This window comes from Tupaia chinensis, unplaced genomic scaffold (assembly GCF_000334495.1).
Source record: "Tupaia chinensis unplaced genomic scaffold, TupChi_1.0 Scaffold145156_1, whole genome shotgun sequence".
In the NCBI taxonomy this organism is placed as follows: domain Eukaryota; kingdom Metazoa; phylum Chordata; class Mammalia; order Scandentia; family Tupaiidae; genus Tupaia; species Tupaia belangeri.
The window spans coordinates 55,647-64,898 of record NW_006205016.1 but is presented as its reverse complement, the minus strand read 5'-3'; the positions used below and the strand labels follow the sequence as shown (position 1 = coordinate 64,898).

The window sequence follows — 9,252 nt, the reverse complement described above, 5'->3', positions numbered from 1 at the left end:
TTCAACAGGAAGTACCTAGCCCATAAAATTCTTGTATTTGGATAGTCAAAGTGACAATTGCTAGTGACCACAACCATGAGCCTTGGACATTAATGTTCATGATTGCATATGGGTCATCCATTTGAAAAAGATCTAACTCTCAGACCCTTTAACAATCTTGCAGGGGTGCTGATCCCTAGGCCTCCTTTTTTTTTTTTTTTTTTTCCTAGGCCTCCTTTTGTGGTCTATTACAGGAATCATTCCCTGTTCTCTCTCCAGACACTTTCTCTTCCTTCCACCCCTGTCTTCTTGTCCTTTCTAGCGGGAAGTAACCACTCCCTAAGATCCCTACATTTGGACAGTCAAGATGACAATTATAAGGTGACCACAACCATGTATCTTGGAAGTTCACATGCATAATTGCACATGGATTATCCATTTGAATAATATTCAACTCTCAGACTCTTTTTGCAGTATAGCAGGATGCTGATCCCTATTTTCTTGGCTTGTTTTTTGTGTGATTGTATTTGTCCAGGAATCCTCCTCTTTCCCCTCCCCTGACACTTCCCTTTTCCCTTCCACCTCTACTTTCCTATCCTTCCCAGTAGAAAGTACCCACTTAATAAAACCCTTGTATTATGGACAAAGTGCACAATTATAAGTGATCACAAACATGTGCCTTGGACATTAATGTGAATAAATATATACAGGACAGCCCATTTGATTAAGAGCCTACTCTCAGATCCCTTTCATGGTATAGCTTGGGCACGGATCCTTAAGCCCTGCTTTCTTGTCCATGTTTCTGGCACTCGATAAGAGTCTCCCTCAATTCCCTCTGCTGTTCAGCAGAGTCCCGACTATATTAAGATACTTGTAGTGTTCAAAGTGTGTACTTTTAATTTATCTAACAATGTCCCTTGAATATTAATGTACATGATTGTGACATGGTTCATTCTATGTAACCAAAGTCTTACCATCTCACACTCCATTGCAGTATACAGGGTTGCTGCCTCCTAAGTTTCCTTTTCTTGGCCTGTTAATGTGCATAATACATGTGTCTGGGTTACAGTGCACTAGACAAGAACCACACCCCTTAACTCCTTATACCTTTCAATAGGTGGGGCCCACTGCTGAATACCCTTTTCAATTTGATAGTTAATGTATATAATTGCTGTTGTCTGCAGCCCTGTCACTTAACAGAACCATTGTACCTCCTTTGCATTATTGCAGGGGTTGCTGTTTTCACCCAAAGTCCCTTCTAGTGGACCATATGAAATTTTATTTTTTCTTGGTCAGTAAACTAAGGACATATTCTCATTTTTCCTTTGCAGTACAGTAAGGTGTACTGATAACCCAAACCCTCTTCTTTTGGATTGTTAATATATGTTAATGGATTTGCTCTTGGTTAGCATAGTGCATAACAATCCCACCTACTTCCTTGCTCACTATTGAAGACTCAGTTGAAAAGTTCATGTGCACAAACAATTTTCTAAGCATGTCTCATACCCAGAGCCTTTGCTTTAGAGCAGGGGCATGCTATTCAGCCAGTGCCTCTTATTTCAGACTTTAATGTGAATTAATGCAATTTTTAATCTCTTCCTTGGACTAGGTTTTCATCTCATACCCCCTTTAGATCAGGGGCATTTAACTGTGAACAAACTCTTTTTCTAAAGAGTGCATGATTGTTTTGGTTGTAGACCTGTATATTAGAAAATGACTCTGCTCATACCACTACCTTTTGATTGATGCTGAGAACTGCTAACTATTCATAACCTCAGGTCTTGCACCAGTTAATTTGCAGCAATAACAATAATTGAAAATACTGATCATCCCTATTCCCTTTGCATACATCAGGGGTACTGGTTCCTTGAATTGTTAATGAAAATATGTGCAATTATACATGCACATTTCTGTGAGGCCAGGATACTATGCCCTCACATTTCCTTTGCATTATTGCAGGGGCTGCTGACCACCCAAAAATTCTCTTGGGATTTTTAATGGGCACAATGACAATTACCGAATATTTTTCTCTCCCTGGCCTTGTTATGTAAGCAGCTTACCTCAGTTGCCTATGGTATAATAAAGCATAATATTGCAGTGTACCCTGCATTTGTCCATTGAACAACAACCCATTGCATTGGTTACGTTGCTCCAGGATATAAAATCCCAAGTAGCCAGTTTTATCCTTTATACAAGGTCTCCCTTTCCCAATCCCTTATCTGCCATTGGTCCTTTAATTTGGACTGTTAATGCTCAGGTGTCCATGCATCTAGCCAGATTGTACTCCCTGTCACTCCCCTTCTCCATGCCCTGCCTCTTTTTCCTCTTTGCTGGGAATTGTTGACTGGGCAAGGTAATTTCTCTTGGACCTAAAAAAATTAGCAATCCCTTATGTGATTGGTTTACCACTTTGTATTGCTGTAATGTCTTAATTACACTTTCCTTGGTACTGCCCATGAGACATGGAGGGATGCCCTCTCCCCTTCTTTTGCATTGCTTCGAGTAGTGTTGACTACCCAAAGTCTCTTCTGTGTTATTAATGAACACAGTACTGATTGTCCCATTTGTCAGCCCATCAGTCCAAGATCTCTCTCCCACTTCGGTGCGTTTGTGCAGTATTGACTGTCAAAAGCAGGCCTGAACTAGGTAATGAGCCTTCACTCTTTTTTCCTGCATCTGTTAATAATCCTAGTTCCAATTATTGTCAGATTCTGGGGATGAGAACCATTCTTGTCCACGTCTGTTAATACTTTACTGTGTGAAGTACTCAAGGCAAGTCAGGACCAGGAGTTGTATCACCACCCTTTATTTAGGGTTTTTGATATACAGTATACAGTATCCATTGAAAATTGTCTCCCTAGGAAGGAAGATTAATACATTCTCTGCATTTTTCCTTATAAAGCAGATCACTTGGTTAAAAATCTCTCCTCTTCTCTTTTGTATATTGTTATTATACAATGCTGGTTACCAGGGTATAACCAGAAATGTTGCTATTGATCTTTTTATTTTTTTAAGGAAGACATCTGGATTGTGAGGTGGAATTGAAAACCTGGTCATTATTTTTTTTATTTTTCGAGGTCCAGAAATCCATTTATGCTATGTACTTGACAACCAGTGTCTCTCATTTTACTGAGGGTGGTAGGTCTGTGGATAGGCTGGGGGGGTACTCTTGCTATTTTAGTGGTATCAAAAGAGTTCTAGAGTGGAATTCTTAAGTCCAGTATCTTTGTTTGGGTTGTACCATCATTCATTTTTAGAAAAACTGCCTAAACTTTCTAATTCTTAAATTTCTCCATATAGAGCACCAGCCCATAGTTATTTCAAGAAGATTGCTATAAAGAGGAACAGATGAGAGAATTTATGCTGAAGCTCTTTTGAAAATGTAATTAGGGTTGCTATGAGAAGTATTTGTAATACTAAAAGCTTTGTAATTAGTTTATCATATAGAATTCACTTTAATTCTGCTAATAATGTGAAATAGCTTAAAGCACCACTCTAGAGTGACTTATCTTAGAAATGATGGGACCAGTTTCTTCACTTTATATTATAAGAAAAATAAGCCAAGATCTAGTTGTTCTTGTGGACATAAATTTCAACAGTAAGATAGCTGCCTAATAAAAATGAATACTATCCCAGCCTCTAGTATACAGGTTATTTTGTGGCAAAGGAGTATTTAATGTGGAACTGCTGATGCAAATAACTAGACATCACAGCAGCAGTTCTTTTTAATCACTGAAAAAGGATGCACTATTTTTCTGAGAAGGATATCAAAAGTTCCGCCCAGCTCAGAGTGCAGTTTGCACTGCTAGCTCCTTGGACAGCTGTAAGAAGAGTCTCTGGCTCTTTAGAATGCTGTAAGTACTATTTTGTAGCTATTAAATAATATTTTTCCTCTTCTACTTGCTTTCTTTTAGATGACACCCATAAAAAAGTCAGAGGGTCTAGTATATCTCTTCCCTCTTCTCACCCATCTGCAGTTTATATACACATATGAGTTAACCAACAGAATTGTAGAATTAATATTGTGTACCTAGCCCTATGCTAAATTACACTGAAGTGAGGGATAGAAATGAAATAATCCTCTATTATTTCATCCCTGAGACGGTTGTATTGTTAAAGAGTTAATATAAGTACACTTTAGGAAATGACAATCAAAAGTTGTCTTATGTGAATTATAGTAGTAGTGTTTTAAAAAGGGAGCCTGCTAGGGTTTAAAGTTGATAGGATAAACTTGAAGATGGAGGTGGATTTACTTTTTCTCTTTGAGCCAGGATGTAATTAATATTGTAGCCATCTGTATAGTACAGTTAGTTTGTTTTGATGTCATTTGTTTGCTATCTCTTTTGGAGACATGAAAGGAAATTAAGAGAGATGGGACCCAGCCACTATACAGTGGCTTTATTCCCTCCCAGACTGGCAAATTGGTGATTGTTAAATCTCATAAGGTTGAGCTTTTCAAAATTTAGGTGTGGAGGTATAGACCTGATACTTTGGCTCTTTGCACCTTTTAATTGTATTTCTGCCGAAGAACAGATGACCATGAATAATCCAGATCAGAGATTTTTTTTTTTTAAGTTTGGAATCTTTTTTGCCAGGAATACAGTGGAAACAGTTTAAGTTTTAGTAGAAAACTTTGACCCTTGTTCTTGCCTGTTTTATGTAGTTTATAAGTGCTCATTCCTTTTACCTTTTTAAATGTGTACTTCAGTAAGCTAAAAGCTTAGCCTTTTTTATGTAAAACAAACACAAAAAGTCCAGCTGAAGAAATATTCTTTAACATAAAATTTAAAACTTTTAAAATACATACCCGTGCATCTTATCAGGAGCAACAAGAGCCAGAGCAATGAGCTGGGCTTCTCTTGTTACTCATTTTAATTCATATGCATATTTCTTAATAGCTTGTCTCCTCTCCCTGCCCCAAAGGCCTGAGGTCATTGTCTGGCAGATTGGGGATCATATACATAATGGTCCTGAACCTTGGAAACAAAGTCTGTGCCATTATTTCTCAAACTCAAGTCATGCTATAGGATGAAACACCTTTTTTTTTAAAAAAAAAAAAAAAACAACTTTTAATTGAAACACCTTTTAAAAGAATAAAGTTTTCTGAGCTCCTAAAGAATATGTGTTTTGAGGATCACTGACTTAAAATTGTTTGAAAGGAGAACATGTTTTCCAGTTTCAAGTTATCTTTGTCAAAGACATGTTTTATACAATTCATGTAAAACTTGGGGATCTAAGAGAATATTTCCACAAACCCCCAGGGTTCTTATCACCCCAATTTGAGAAACACTGGTCTATGCTTATGGAATTTTTTAGTGCTATTAATCAAATTATTTAATCAACATGCAATTATAAATGTTACTGGAATTTGTTTTAAAGGGATGAATGTAGAGCTGTTCTGTATCCTGATTCAAGAGGAAGGATGGCTTAATTTGGGGTGAATTGACGCCTGCTAGATAGCAGCCAAAGGTGAATCTTGTTATTGTATTTCAATTCATTGCTTGAAATAATCCCTACCCATAAGGAAAATCTCTAAAAATTGTGAAAAGGAAATGTGCAAATGTGGGCATCTTCAAAATTTAGGTATTCCTTGTGTTAGTTCATAAAATTTTTATTCAGGGACTGGAATAAATAGCAAAACCAAAGATATGCTTTCTGTCAGGGTATATGTTCTTTTATGGAAGATGTAGAAAGGAGCCTATCATAACATTATTGGAAAGAATTTGATGAGTACTGTAAAAATATTAGGAATTTGAGGAGAAGCAAAAGCACAGGCCTTCAGAAAAAGACTCCTCCATTGGAGCTGAGAACTACTGCTTTCAGGGACTAAGACTAATGAAGATTGACTAGTTCTTTCTAGAAAATCTGTTGCTATATAAGAAGAACAATTTTAATTGCTGACATCATTTTAAAAAGAACTTTTAGATATTACAAATAACTTGGTTATAGAGTCCTTGTGTATTTCAACTTTAGAACTGACTACAAATTAAATCCATATTTGCTTTACATGGAACTACAAGCAATGATGGGACCCACTCTAGCAAAATCTGGAACACAGAATTACCAATTGATCTGGTATTCTGCAGAATGCCTTTCTATTGGGATTTGTCTGATGTCTTCTTGATTAAATTGGATTTATGAGTGGGAGGAAAACCATAGAGGTAGAGTGCCAGTCTTATTTATGAAAAACACAACAAACATTACTTTTCACTGTTGAAGCTGCCTTTAATTACCTGAGATACTGTTTCTCCACTGTAAAATTGCCCCTTATTTCTCCCTTTCTGTACTGTGCTCTTTAAGAGAACGTTTCTATGTATAGCTAATACTTAAGGAGTGAGGAGTTACACTCTATCCCCTTGAAGGCAGAATACTTATATAAATAATTTGGAAATCTTCACAGGAGATTAGTCTTTTCTCTCCAGCTTATCTATTTTTTCAATAATTTGTTTATATCAGTATGAACTCATGAATTTATTTATACTCTGAGTTCTAACCACTACTACTTTATTTATTGTTCAAATGGTTCCAACTTTGAACATTAGGAATTCTTACAGTTGGCTTTGACATGGCTCTATCATTATGTTTTTTTTGTTTGTTTTTTTTTTTTTTGAGTACTTTCTTAGTTTCTAGCACTAATATAAGATGCCTCCAGGCTCATGTGTGTATCTCCTGCCCAGTCCTAGAATCAGCCATTTTGTTAAGGAGCCCTAATTTCTTTTACTGGAGAATGACATTAGAAATTGCAGTCTGAGGGACCCGCAGTTAGCGTAAGTCGCTGGACTCCCACGTAGTCCACCGCAGTTCCGTGTCCCGGACCCAGTGGCTTAAAACTCATGTCGGGCGCATATGTGTGCGTGCCCAAGATCCGGAGAGGAGAATGGAGGAGAAAGGATGGTGTTGTGGCCATCCCCCCTGGGGGGTGATTTCTCGCTTTCAGTCTCTCTGTCTCTCTCTGTCTGGTGAGCAAACGCGCCCTATAGCAAAAACCTCTCCAAAACAAACAAACAAAAAAAGAAATTGCAGTCTGGGTGCTAATGTTTGCTTCTGGCTACTGGAATGTCATTCTTTCAAGACCTCGGTTGACAAGAACAAGGAGATGTATGTCCCATCTATTTATATTGAACCCTTCTAGCTATGATCATTTCGTGATTTGTCTAGTGATATAATATTTGAATCAGCTGGCTGGCCATGTCACTTGGGTATACCTACATCTCTAAGTTTAATCATTGTCCCATAGATCAATAGATTCTTCTTGCTTATCTGTTACCTCCTACTTTTAACAGAAGTCAGATGAGGATGGGAGATTTTTCTGTTAATATTAGGGTAGTTGAGTGTTTGACAGTTGCTTCTGTAGTTAAATTTAGGAAGAGTTTAGTTGCAGAGTGATTAAAATTTTCTTAAACTAGAAATGACCCTTTTGACCTAAATGTTTCTGCTAGTTTCAAAATCTGTACTAGGTTGGAGAAACAAACTTTGATCTTAAGAATCTGAGTTTATCTCCAACTCCACATTTTGTTGTTCATTTCTAGATTAAATTACTGTGATATAGCCAGGTAAACTATTCCTTGGGTATGGATGTTTTTCAGTTTTTTTCTTAAGAGCTGAAGGACCCTGCAAACACTGGAGGTGGGAAAGGAAAGGAAAGACATATTCAAATGTGAAATAGGGAAGGTCCATTTCCTGACCTTCTGCTAGTCTTCCAAAGTGCCTATTTAAGACCCAAGGAGTAGATTTTTTTCCTTTGGCAGTTATAACCCAAGTATAATGTTCAACATTTTAATTTTATTCAAGAAATTTGGTTGTGCTAATATAGAGAAGTGTTCTGATTAACAGGATTGCCATATGCATCACATATGGGTTAGTAACAAGATAACATGAAGTTGTGTTGAGCATAATTCTAATATTTTATATTAGATATTATCTGAGACAGTGTTTCTGAAATGTGCGTAATAAGTTTGACAATAGGAGTATAATAAGTTTGACAGTAGGGAGCTCTTCTCAACTTTCTCTTTTTTTCCCAAAATTTTATTATGAACATGTTCAGAAAAATTGAAGGAGTAATTCAGTGTATACCCATATAACCCACCACTTAGGTTCTACAATGAATATTTTGCTATCTTTGATTAAAATTTCCTTTAAAAGAAAAAATTATTATAGATCATTAAGATTTATAGGAGTGTTTTGTTAAAGTATCTGAACAAAATATGAGTAAATCTTTTTGCCTAGATCTATAATACAGCTCAGAAACCCAGCACATATACAAATTAGTGGTAACATATACAAATGTGACTAAAGTACTAGTATTATAGTATTATGACTTTTGAATGTGGCATGGTTGTACTTTCACATTTTCTGTTTTTTTATGTAAGAATGCATCATGACTTTTCCGATGACCTAATAGATACACTGATCCAAGTTGCCGCTTTTGAGCTGCTGTAAAATTTTGTTATTAGTGCACATAGTGAAGCTATTTGGCTTTCATTTGGCATGAAACACATTTATGTATTGTTTGCCTTTATTGTTTTGTATAAGTTCCAGGCAACAAAACTAGACCATTTGGTATTAATCTGGCAGTGAAATTCTCCATTATGAGGTAGTCATCTAGTTGATCCAGACTGTCTTTATAGTGAAATAAAAATATGGCTAAAGTTAGTGCACATAGTGAAGCTATTTGGCTTTCATTTGGCATGAAACACATTTATGTATTGTTTGCCTTTATTGTTTTGTATAAGTTCCAGGCAACAAAACTAGACCATTTGGTATTAATCTGGCAGTGAAATTCTCCATTATGAGGTAGTCATCTAGTTGATCCAGACTGTCTTTATAGTGAAATGAAAATATTGCTAAAGTTTTATGGAAAGTTTTCATACTCTTGAGAGTCCATACATAGACTCCAGAGTTAAAAGAATCCTAAATTGAGAGAAAATATGGGTTTAAGTACCACTTGGACACCTACTAGTTGTGTAACATTGAAAGGAGTGTCATCTTCAGGGCTCCCAGTTTCACTAGAGAATGAAAATATTGGATTATATGATTATTAATATGCTTTCTAGCTGTGATTATTCTGTGACTTGCTTCATGCTGGAGCATTCAAACCAGCCAGCTGGCAATGTTACTTGGTTATGTCCAAAATATCTTGACGTTTTACTGGACTGCAAAATGACAGATCAAGTCTCAGGATTCTTGTCAATGAATATTGAACCCCAGTGAAATATATGATTCTCTACCTAGTTCCAGGATGGAACTACTTTTTTTGGCCTTAGCTTCCCTTTA

The 9,252-nt window shown here is 36.5% G+C and overlaps 1 long non-coding RNA gene across 3 annotated transcripts in view; it reads left to right on the top strand.

Annotated features, from left to right (window-relative positions):
- The first annotated feature begins 38 nt into the window (after window positions 1–38).
- Window positions 39–9,252, top strand: part of LOC102481833 (uncharacterized) — a 25,409-nt gene continuing 16,195 nt past the window's right edge. For all 3 annotated transcript variants that reach the window (XR_003547775.1, XR_001369691.2, XR_337298.3), the window contains exons 1-2: window positions 39–3,833; window positions 5,359–5,448. This is a non-coding gene — a long non-coding RNA (uncharacterized LOC102481833). The remainder of the gene's footprint in view (window positions 3,834–5,358; window positions 5,449–9,252) is intronic.